At 39.9% G+C, this 12,160-nt stretch overlaps 1 protein-coding gene and 1 long non-coding RNA gene across 7 annotated transcripts in view; one reads left to right on the top strand and one right to left on the bottom strand.

The window, feature by feature from the left end:
• Positions 1–12,160, top strand: part of LOC128691561 (small G protein signaling modulator 2) — a 652,393-nt gene that overhangs the window by 352,064 nt on the left and 288,169 nt on the right. The gene's annotated exons all lie outside the window — the stretch shown is intronic.
• LOC138853233 (uncharacterized) overlaps positions 2,281–12,160 on the bottom strand; it is a 169,115-nt gene continuing 159,235 nt past the window's right edge. The window contains exon 3 of the long non-coding RNA XR_011392441.1: positions 2,281–2,530. This is a non-coding gene — a long non-coding RNA (uncharacterized lncRNA). The remainder of the gene's footprint in view (positions 2,531–12,160) is intronic.

Genomic DNA, 12,160 nt, shown 5'->3' with positions numbered 1-12,160 from the left:
AGGAAAAGGGGTTACTAGCCCATTGCTCCCGGCATTTTAGTTGACTCTTACAACACGCATGGCTTACGGAGGAAAGATTCTTATTCCACTTCCCCATGGATATAAAAGGAAAATTAATAAGACCAAGAACTATTAAGATAAAATCAAAGAAAACTCAGATGAGTGTGTATAAATAAATGTGTACATGTATGTGTAGTGTGACCTAAGTGTAAGTAGAAGTAGCAAGACATGCCTGTAATCTTGCATATTTATGAGACAGACAAAAGACATCAGCAATCCTACCATCATGTAAAACAATCACAGGCTTCGTTTTACACTCACTTGGCAGGACGGTAGTACCTCCCTGGGTGGTTGCTGTCTACCATATATTCTTTCTTTCTTTCAACACACCGGCCGTATCCCACTGAGGTGGGGTGGCCCAAAAGGAAAAACAAAAGTTTCTCCTTTTACATTTAGTAATATATACAGGAGAAGAGGTTACCAGCCCCTTGCTCCCGGCATTTTAGTCGCCTCTTACAACACGCATGGCTTACGGAGGAAGAATTCTGTTCCACTTCCCCATGGAGATAAGAGGAAATAAACAAGAATAAGAACTAGAAAGAAAATAGAAGAAAACCCAGAGGGGTGTGTATATATGTGCTTGTACATGTATGTGTAGTGTGACCTAAGTGTAAGTAGAAGTAGCAAGACATGCCTGTAATCTTGCATATTTATGAGACAGACAAAAGACATCAGCAATCCTACCATCATGTAAAACAATCACAGGCTTCGTTTTACACTCACTTGGCAGGACGGTAGTACCTCCCTGGGTGGTTGCTGTCTACCATATATATATATATATATATATATATATATATATATATATATATATATATATATATATATATATATATATATATATATATATATATATATATATATATATATATATATATATATATATATATATATATATATATATATATTTATATATATTTATATATATATATATATATATACACACATACATACATACATACATACATACATACATACATATATACATACAGATGCTTTAGGCTGGCTATAGATTAGAGAATAGTAAAATGTAAGTAGTTCTGTTTGAGGTACATTGTAATGTATCTTGGAGAGGATACCAACTGATTTGGATACTTCTTTGGTAATGTGTTGATTGTGGGTGTTGAATTTCAAGTTGCCATCTAGGAACAGACTTAGGAATTTTCCTTTGTTTTGTTTAGCAATGGGAGAAATGTTAATCATAACAATTAGTTGGACATTTGTAGAGCTGTTCCCAAACATCATATAGAAGGTCTTGTCACTGTTAAGCATAACTTTATTGTTAGTCATCAATGTTGCTATCTTTAAGAGCTCCTCATTAACTGTGGTCCTGAGATTAATAGGTCCAGCACTTTAATTATGAGCTACAGGGCTTCTGAAAAGAAAGTTTCACAGAAGGTACTGCTGTGTTACAGATGGGTACCCACTGATTCAGACAAGTACAGACCATGGACCAATAGACCTTCTGCAGTGTTCCTCGTTTCTTATGTTCTTATTAATCACCCTAGTCATGTAATGGTACTCACAGTTCTACTCAGCAGCCTTTGTTTACGAGAGTACAGGTTTAGTGCTTCATGAAATAAATACAATGCAATATACTATGGAGAGTGCTTCAAACACTTTCTCTTACAGTGTAGCTCTTTCCACTGGTCAACCACCATTTGACTGTTGCAGCAAGGAGGCTGTGTAGAATGAATATCATTTAGAGAAAAAAGAGTGAAATTGGTTGAGTTAGTTAGTGTTTTTAGTTTAATATGTTTATTATGCACCCCATACCCATCCTGTGGGCGGTAGTCAAAAGATTACAGAGGTACATAATTGGTCCAGGGACTGGACTCCAAAGTTTTGATAGCTGAGCAAGTTACAAAGGTAATGAACTAGATCTGGTCATAATCATGACCAAGTTACAATGGTAATGAGCTCCAGGTAGAGCTGGTCACACTCATGAATAATTGCAAAGGTAATGAATCATAAACACATTAATCATGAGAATTTACAAAGGTAATGAGCTCCAGGTAGAGCTGGTCAAAATCATGACAAGTTTCAAAGGTAATGAATGATAAACACGTTATCACATGATTACAATCATAGACAAATTACAGAGTAATGAGCAGTAAACAAACATAGCAGGGAATTCATCCATTGCCCCAACAACAGATGTTGCTAGGTGCCTGTCTCTCCTCGGTAGACAGCCATTGCAAACAGCAGCAAGTTGCCCCGGGATCTGCTGCTTGCACAAGCACCATCGACCCTCCCCAAGAGGTCCAAGAAGCCAGTGACTCCGTTAGCAGCCCGATGGAGAGCTCCCCTAGGGACATGTCAGCGTCCTGGTGGACGCCAAGTTGATTGAAGATCCCAGGCCCTCGTGTGCACGGATGTTGAAGCCTGAGGAACTGAGTACACACTGCCTGTGGCACACCTGACAGCTGCCTCGCGGTCAAACTCCACGATGCTGTCCCTGTAGTGGAAGTTCCTGTGAAATTGGTTGAAATCAGTGTGATGTTATTCAGGGTATAATTCAAAGGATAGAGGAGGAGCTGTTAAGGTGGTTCATACATTTAGAAATGATGGAGCAGGATAGGTTGACTTAAGAGAGCATATAAATGTTGAGTGGGTGGAAAGAGGTGTAATGGGGTATCCCATGAAAAGTTTGTAGCAGGTGTAAAGAAGGTTTTAAGATGTAGAGGTATTAGCATCCAGCAGGCATGTATGACCATGTTTGATTAGTGTTGAGACAAGTAGTATGTGGGCTTTGTTTCCCTTGAGTGTGATCTAGGTAACAATGTATTAATATGTCAAAAACATTGGCCTGTAAGACATATATATATATATATATATGACTGAAACAGTGAAAGGGTTAATGCTGATGAGACAAGTGTTTTTTGGAAGAAAATGCCAACACGAACTTATGTCAGTCAGCAAGAGGAAAGTGTACCAGGCTTCAAGACAGCAAAGGATTGCTTACTCCTTTGCACTAATGCATCAGGTGATTTCAAGTGTAAGCGCATGGTTATTTACCGTTCTAAGAATCCTTGTCCTTTGCAAGGTGTAGATAAAAACACCTTACCAGTAATTTGGAGGTCAAACCAGTTGGCATGGATGAGAGAGGAAATATTTGTTGACTAGTTTAAGCATCACTTTATTCCTGAAGTCAAGTTTTACCTGCACAGCAAGAACCTTGCATTCAAGGCTCTCTTCATTCTTGATTATTCCCATACTCATCCACAAGCTTTGTTGGATGTGACCCCACATGTAAAAGTTTTATTTTTACCTCCAAATACAACATCCCTAATTCAACCACTGGATTGGGGAGTTATTAAGTCATTCAAGTGCAGCTACACAAAAAAAAGTTATGAAAAAACTAGTTGCATCAATGGACTCTGACTCCAACTTGACAGTGCCAAGCTTCTGGAATAAATTTAACATTGTAGATGCCATCAGCTATGCTAGAAGTGCATGGAATGAAGTGCCCCAATTAACATTAAATGCAGGCTGGGGAAAGTTATGGCCTTCTGTAGTTAATTCTTTGACTGTTTTTTCCATGTTCAGGAAATTGTTCAGCTGGCAAGGAGATAACCAGGTGATGGTTTTGAAGATATGAATGAAGACGATGTGAATGAGCTCTTAGAAGAAGATGAAGACAGGAGTTCAGAGGAAATGTTGATAGAGCTCAATGCACAGATACAAGGGAGCCAGATAAAGGAAGAAGATGAAGAAGAACCTGAAGAAAAACAGTTAACATTGCAGCAATTATGTGAGCAGTTCCATAATACATGTATTGCTAAAGTTACAGACTTTTTCACTGAAGAGGAAGTGCTTTGAAATGGGGTCTAGACCAACTGATAATGCCTTAACATCTGCTGTATAATGTACTACAGGGTAAAGGAGCCCAGAGATCCATTACAGAATTTATGCACACTCCAATACAACCATCAACTTTAGTACCAGAACCTCTACCATCCACTTTTTCCGACAACCAACAACCATCCACCTCACCCCAGTAGGGCCACACCATGCATATCCACTCTCTTTGCAATCATCCACAAACACCATTACCCACAATTTAAGGTAAGAAATAGTGTTACAGTGGACCCCCGGTTATCGGCCGGTTCAGTTATCGGCCAACTTGGTTATTGGCCGTTTTTTCGGCGCCCAGTTATCGGCCATTAATTCGGTCATCGGCCATTTGGGAGGCATCCATCCGCTGGCTGGGGCCGCTTGTGAGTCAGTTTGGCTTTCTCTCTGGGCGAGTGAGGAAGCTTCTGCTCATTCATCCAAACATTTTGCTATAATCCATTATTTTTTGTAGTTATTGATCGAGTACAACTGCAAAATAAGCAACCATGGGCCCAAAGAAACACGTTACATAGTATATGAAAACATGCAATGTTTATATGCGATGTATATTTAATAATATATTTAATGACAGAACCCACAGGCATAACACCAGACACAAACATCTCTACGACATTCCCCGTGTCCGACTAAACCTTTACAAAAATTCAATGTATGTCAAAGGCCCTAAAATCTGGAACACCCTACCTGAGAACTCTAGAACTGCAGACACATTCATCACCTTTAAAACTACCGTTAGAAAACATCTTATCTCCCTGATACACCCCGTCAACTAACTACACGAATACCACCTGGTGGTTCACACTTACACTCACTCACCCATTTGACCATAAACAGAAATATTAATCTCAATCTTAAAATAATGAATCCTGTGATACTCCAATACTGAAACTATGTACTGTGGCAAAACAAAAGCATTCACATTGCTAAACTCACAAACTAGTATTTAGTCACTTAGCCAAAATACCAACTTACCTCATAATTTGTAATATTTTAAAATTAAGAATTAAACTAAGTCTGCCCGAAATGCCTAGCCATGCTAGGTGTTCTAGTGGTACACTCTGTAATCATTATTTTACTACATGTAAACCACACAATAACCAAATTCTGTAAACTCAGCATTGTAATCCTTATAGAGAATAAACTTTGAATTGAATTGAATAATCACTGGTACATTAAATGTCTTATTTTACGTTAATATAGACATTTTCATTAATCCATTTATTATATCTTCTTCAAAATTATGTAAGAAACATGTTACATAGCATATTAACACGCATTGTTTATTATATGCAATGTATATTTAATAATCACTCTTTGCCACATTAAATGTCTTATTTTACGTTAATATAGACATTTTCATTAATCCATCTATGATATTTTCTTCAAAATTATATAAGAAACACGTTACGTATCATGTAGCATATTAACATAGTATGTTATCGAGTGGAGAGTGTGATGGAGAGTAAACATTACGTTTTCTCTGATGCAGTGTTAGAGAAAACTGTGAATCTGGTGACTGGTGCAGTAACCACCCTTCATATGCATTTGTTAACAATACTTGACATTTATTTTTTATTTATTTATTTATTTATTTACAATTTGAGCACACATACAGAGGTACAAAAAAATACAGATAAGAGCAGCATGCCAAAGCCACTTATACTATGCATAGCATTACGGGCTGGCTTAAAATTAACTTAAGATTAACTAAGCAATGATGAAATCAGTGATAAAACATTAATGTAAACAGATTACTATAAAGCACAAGTGAGTATTACAAAGACAGGTCATATGGTTGCATGCATTGTTGTACATTCAGTCGTATGGAGTATTCTGTTAGGTAGTGTATTTAAAAAATAATAAAGTTAGATTGGGTTTTAGGTTTAACATTTATGTGATATAATTGTGAGAAACATTTAAGATATACAATTTATAAGGTTCAGTTATTCAGTATTTATTTGGTTTTGGGTGAGTAAGTGATCTTTGAGAAGAGACTTGAATTTATAAACAGGTAGTGTTTCTTTTATATTTACAGGTAATGAATTCCAGATTTTAGGGCCTTTTATGTGCATTGAGTTTTTGCATAGTGTGAGATGGACACGAGGAACATCAAAGAGTGATCTGTGCCTTGTGTTATGGTCATGTGTTCTGTTGAGGTTGGCAAGGAGATGTTTGAGGGGAGGGTTAATATCAGAGTTAAGTGTTCTATGTATGTAATAGGTGCAGTAATAAGTATGGATGTTTTGTATGGTGAGTAGGTTTAGTGTATTGAATATTGGTGGAGTGTGCTGCCTGTAGTGAGAATTTGTTATCATTCTAACTGATTATTCATTAGTTCTCCCTTTGCTTATGATGGCATCTAAAGGTAGTTGTTAGAAATGATTAAACCCAGTGAATATGGTAATAATATGGCTGTGTAGTGTAATAATATGGCTCTGTATTGTAATATAGCTGTGTAGTGTAGCCTAGGGGGGAGGGTTACATATGTGTACTGTACCTACATCTGCTGCTATCTACACAGACTTCCTACAACTAAATACTACTCACCTCTTCCTCTACATTAAGAGTACAAATATTTTAAGGTTAGTAATGAATGTACTGTAGAAGTAAATACATACATACAGAGGTACAAAAAAATACAGGTAAGAGCAGCATGCCAAAGCCACTTGTATGCATAGCATTACGGACTGGCTTAAAATTAACTTAAGATTAACTAAGCAATGATGTAATCAGTGATAAAACATTGTAAACAGATAACAATAAAGCACAAATGAGTATTACAAAGACAGGTCATATGTTTACCTGGAGTTTACCTGGAGAGAGTTCCGGGGGTCAACGCCCCCGCGGCCCGGTCTGTGACCAGGCCTCCTGGTGGATCAGAGCCTGATCAACCAGGCTGTTGCTGCTGGCTGCACGCAAACCAACGTACGAGCCACAGCCCGGCTGGTCAGGAACCGACTTTAGGTGCTTGTCCAGTGCCAGCTTGAAGAGTGCCAGGGGTCTGTTGGTAATCCCCCTTATGTATGCTGGGAGGCAGTTGAACAGTCTCGGGCCCCTGACACTTATTGTATGGTCTCTTAACGTGCTAGTGACACCCCTGCTTTTCATTAGGGGGATGTTGCATCGTCTGCCAAGTCTTTTGCTTTCGTAGTGAGTGATTTTCGTGTGCAAGTTCGGTACTAGTCCCTCTAGGATTTTCCAGGTGTATATAATCATGTATCTCTCCCGCCTGCGATCCAGGGAATACAGGTTCAGGAACCTCAAGTGCTCCCAGTAATTGAGGTGTTTTATCTCCGTTATGCGCGCCATGAAGGTTCTCTGTACATTTTCTAGGTCAGCAATTTCACCTGCCTTGAAAGGTGCTGTTAGTGTGCAGCAATATTCCAGCCTAGATAGAACAAGTGACCTGAAGAGTGTCATCATGGGCTTGGCCTCCCTAGTTTTGAAGGTTCTCATTATCCATCCTGTCATTTTTCTAGCAGATGCGATTGATACAATGTTATGGTCCTTGAAGGTGAGATCCTCTGACATGATCACTCCCAGGTCTTTGACGTTGGTGTTTCGCTCTATTTTGTGGCCAGAATTTGTTTTGTACTCTGATGAAGATTTAATTTCCTCGTGTTTACCATATCTGAGTAATTGAAATTTCTCATCGTTGAACTTCATATTGTTTTCTGCAGCCCACTGAAAGATTCGGTTGATGTCCACCTGGAGCCTTGCAGTGTCTGCAATGGAAGACACTGTCATGCAGATTCGGGTGTCATCTGCAAAGGAAGACACGGTGCTGTGGCTGACATCCTTGTCTATGTCGGATATGAGGATGAGGAACAAGATGGGAGCGAGTACTGTGCCTTGTGGAACAGAGCTTTTCACCGTAGCTGCCTCGGACTTTACTCTGTTGACGACTACTCTCTGTGTTCTGTTAGTGAGGAAATTATAGATCCATCGACCGACTTTTCCTGTTATTCCTTTAGCACGCATTTTGTGCGCTATTACGCCATGGTCACACTTGTCGAAGGCTTTTGCAAAGTCTGTATATATTACATCTGCATTCTTTTTATCTTCTAGTGCATTTAGGACCTTGTCGTAGTGATCCAATAGTTGAGACAGACAGGAGCGACCTGTTCTAAACCCATGTTGCCCTGGGTTGTGTAACTGATGGGTTTCTAGATGGGTGGTGATCTTGCTTCTTAGGACCCTTTCAAAGATTTTTATGATATGGGATGTTAGTGCTATCGGTCTGTAGTTCTTTGCTGTTGCTTTACTGCCCCCTTTGTGGAGTGGGGCTATGTCTGTTGTTTTTAGTAACTGTGGGACGACCCCCGTGTCCATGCTCCCTCTCCATAGGATGGAAAAGGCTCGTGATAGGGGCTTCTTGCAGTTCTTGATGAACACGGAGTTCCATGAGTCTGGCCCTGGGGCAGAGTGCATGGGCATGTCATTTATCGCCTGTTCGAAGTCATTTGGCATCAGGATAACATCGGATAGGCTTGTGTTAACCAAATTTTGTGGCTCTCTCATAAAAAATTCATTTTGATCTTCGACTCTCAGTCTGGTTAGCGGCTTGCTAAAAACTGAGTCATATTGGGACTTGAGTAGCTCACTCATTTCCTTGCTGTCATCTGTGTAGGACCCATCTTGTTTAAGTAGGGGCCCAATACTGGATGTTGTTCTCGACTTTGATTTGGCATAGGAGAAGAAATACTTTGGGTTTCTTTCGATTTCATTTATGGCTTTTAGTTCTTCCCGCGATTCCTGACTCCTATAAGATTCCTTTAGCTTGAGTTCGATGCTTGCTATTTCTCTGACCAGTGTCTCCCTACGCATTTCAGATATATTGACCTCTTTTAGCCGCTCTGTTATTCTTTTCCGTCGCCTGTAAAGGGAGCGCCTGTCTCTTTCTATTTTACATCTACTCCTCCTTTTTCTTAGAGGAATAAGCCTTGTGCATACATCGAGTGCCACCAAGTTAATCTGTTCTAGGCATACGTTGGGGTCTGTGTTGCTTAGTATATCTTCCCAGCTTATATCGGTTAGGACTTGGTTTACTTGGTCCCACTTTATGTTTTTGTTATTGAAGTTGAATTTGGTGAATGCTCCCTCGTGACTAGTCTCATTATGTCGGTCTGGGGCTCCACGCATACATGTCTGAACCTCAATTATGTTGTGATCTGAGTATATTGTTTTTGATATGGTGACATTTCTTATCAGATCATCATTGTTAGTGACGATGAGGTCTAGTGTATTCTCCAGTCTAGTAGGCTCTATTATTTGCTGGTTTAAATTGAATTTTGTGCAGAGATTTAAAAGCTCGTGTGAGTGTGAGTTTTCATCAGAGCTGCCTCCTGGTGTTATTACTGCAACAATATTATTTGCTATATTCCTCCATTTTAGGTGCCTTAAGTTGAAATCCCCCAGGAGCAAGATGTTGGGTGCAGGAGCTGGAAGATTTTCCAGACAGTGGTCAATTTTTAACAGCTGTTCCTGGAATTGCTGGGATGTTGCATCTGGAGGCTTGTAGACTACCACAATGACTAGGTTTTGGTTCTCGACCTTTACTGCTAAAACTTCCACTACATCATTTGAGGCATTTAGCAGTTCTGTGCAAACAAGTGACTCTGCAATGTACAGGCCAACCCCCCCCCCCCCCTTTTGCCTGTTCACTCTGTCACATCTGTATAGGTTGTAACCTGGGATCCATATTTCGTTGTCCAAGTGATCCTTTATGTGGGTCTCAGTGAAAGCCGCGAACATTGCCTTTGCCTCTGCAAGCAGTCCACGGATGAAAGGTATTTTGTTGTTTGTTGCTGGCTTTAGACCCTGTATATTTGCAAAGAAGAATGTCATCGGACTGGTGGTATTGTTGGTACTGGGGGGGGGGGGGATTTTTTTCCGGCATTAGTATCTGTATCTGTTGGTTTGGAGTGGAGGCCATCGACTGTGGTTCCACTCCAGGAATGACTGGATTTGGTGTACGATTTCTGCCATTTCCTGCCAGTTTTTTTTCCTTCCTGGCACTAAAAAACCTCTCCCTCTTGAGTGGCTGTGGCTACCCAGGTTTTCCCATGGCCTGGATGTTTTGTATCTTTTTGTACCCTTTAGATGGTGTGCCTGGCAATTTAAGTTATAGCACAGTCTTTCCTGTACTGAAGAGGTACACATTTCAGGGTGAAAAAGCTTACAGGAAGGGAGTTTGCATTTTCCTGTTGTCATATGGGCATGGCATTTTCTAGGGTGGTCATAGTTGCACGTCCCGTCTGTTTTTCCAGATTTCCCATGTCTGCAGATACCAAGTGCATAGTATGTGCACAGGCTTGGTTTCCATTTGCCTTGGGTTTCTGTGACTGTATTCCCTGTTGGTGCATGTTTCCCTGTCTTATTCCTATCCTCCCTAGCACCAACAATGGAGCTCCCACCAGTTGTTTTTGGTAATATATCCTCACTATAGCTAGTGGAGTCCTCTTGTTTGCTATTTCCTGTGGTATTTCTAGTTTGCAATATTGGTTTTATCTTATCTTTGACTACACTTGTTTCCCCACTACGGCTCCTGTCCCCTATGAGGTCATTTATATGTATTCATTCCTGCGTATAATTTCCGACTACCTGGACAAAATCTCCAGCTTCACCATTACTGTCTCCCAGGACAGCACCTCCAGCTTCACCATTACTGTCTCCCAGGACAGCACCTCCAGCTTCACCATTACTGTCTCCCAGGACAGCACCTCCAGCTTCACCATTACTGTCTCCCAGGACAGCACCTCCAGCTTCACCATTACTGTCTCCCAGGACAGCACTATCAGCCCCACATTTACTGACTACCAGGACATCACCTCCAGTCTTACAGTTTCTGACTACATGGCCAGTATCAAGGGCAGTACCATTCAGCCCAGACTTTTTATGTTCCCATCTGTTGTAGAAAGCTTCCAGGTTGTCTATGAAAGCAGCTTTGATGTTATCCTCTTTTAATACCCTTGTGATTTTAGTCCACAGATTTTCCTCATTTGGGCATACCCAAAAACACTTCCCTGTTTTAATACTGCTTGTAGCTAGTTCTTGGATATCTGCACAAGGGGCGTGACACCAATTTCCACAAAAATGACAATTTATCCATGTGGAAGCCCGTTTATTTGATTGACTGCAGACTATACAGCGCTTCATAATGATTTGAGTGGTTGGTTTACTGTAATTCTACTAGCAACCTCTTGAATACTCTATTAATAACCTCCTTAAATGAAGCTCTAGCTATTTGTATTTCTATTTCTAACTAATTGGACAGTACCGTGTACGTTCCTGATTTATATTTATTGTTTGTGTTTGATAAGGGCGCCTACAACCCCATCCGTTTACAGTCTGCTTTATTGTCCAACGAATCCATTTGAAACCAGTCAAGGGTTCGGACCATCAAGGGTTCGGACCAGTCGAGGGTTCAGACCAGTCGATCTGATCTGATCAGTGGGTCACTTATTTAAAACATACTAGTCGGTGATTTGGGCTAACACATGAAGGATCTACTTGAAATTATCTACCCGAGTAATATGTGATTTGATTGATACAAAAGTATAACTTGTGTGTTGAAGAGTCGGTGATTTCTGGCAGCTCCTACAGTGACGAACGGTCGAGCCTCAACCCTTGTTTATCAATCGTTGTATCTAGCTTTTCTAGTTTTTTTTTTTTTTCGTCTCCACCACAATAAATGCTATATTATCACTATAGTTGACTGGTGGAAATTTTGGAGGAAGGACGCTTTTTCTGTAGTAATAATTGCTTCTCGTTGTGTATATTGCGACCGCTGGTAACTACAGGTTATATGAAATTCACAGTATACTTCTGGTATTTCAAGAAAAAAGAAACTAATGAAAGTCACTCCACTCCACTAAGTACCATTGTAATACTGGTTAGTTGCTACTACAACACTGTAGTATGCATTGCTGTAGCATGCATTGCTGTACATTCAGTCGAATGGAGTATTCTGTTAGGTAGTGTATTTAAAAAATAACAAAGTTAGATTGGGTCTTAGGTTTAACATTTATGTGATATAATTGTGAGAAACATTTAAGATATACAATTTATAAGGTTCAGTTATTCAGTATTTATTTGGTTTTGGGTGAGTAAGTGATCTTTGAGAAGAGACTTGAATTTATAAACAGGTAGTGTTTCTTTTATATTTACAGGCAATGAATTCCAGATTTTAGGGCCTTTTATGTGCATTGAGTTTTTGCATAGCGTGAGATGGACACGAGGAACA

The sequence above is a fragment of the Cherax quadricarinatus genome, chromosome 26 (genome assembly GCF_038502225.1).
Source record: "Cherax quadricarinatus isolate ZL_2023a chromosome 26, ASM3850222v1, whole genome shotgun sequence".
NCBI classification, from domain to species: domain Eukaryota; kingdom Metazoa; phylum Arthropoda; class Malacostraca; order Decapoda; family Parastacidae; genus Cherax; species Cherax quadricarinatus.
The sequence above is the reverse complement of the archived record's forward strand: the minus strand, read 5'-3'. Positions and strand labels throughout refer to the sequence as shown.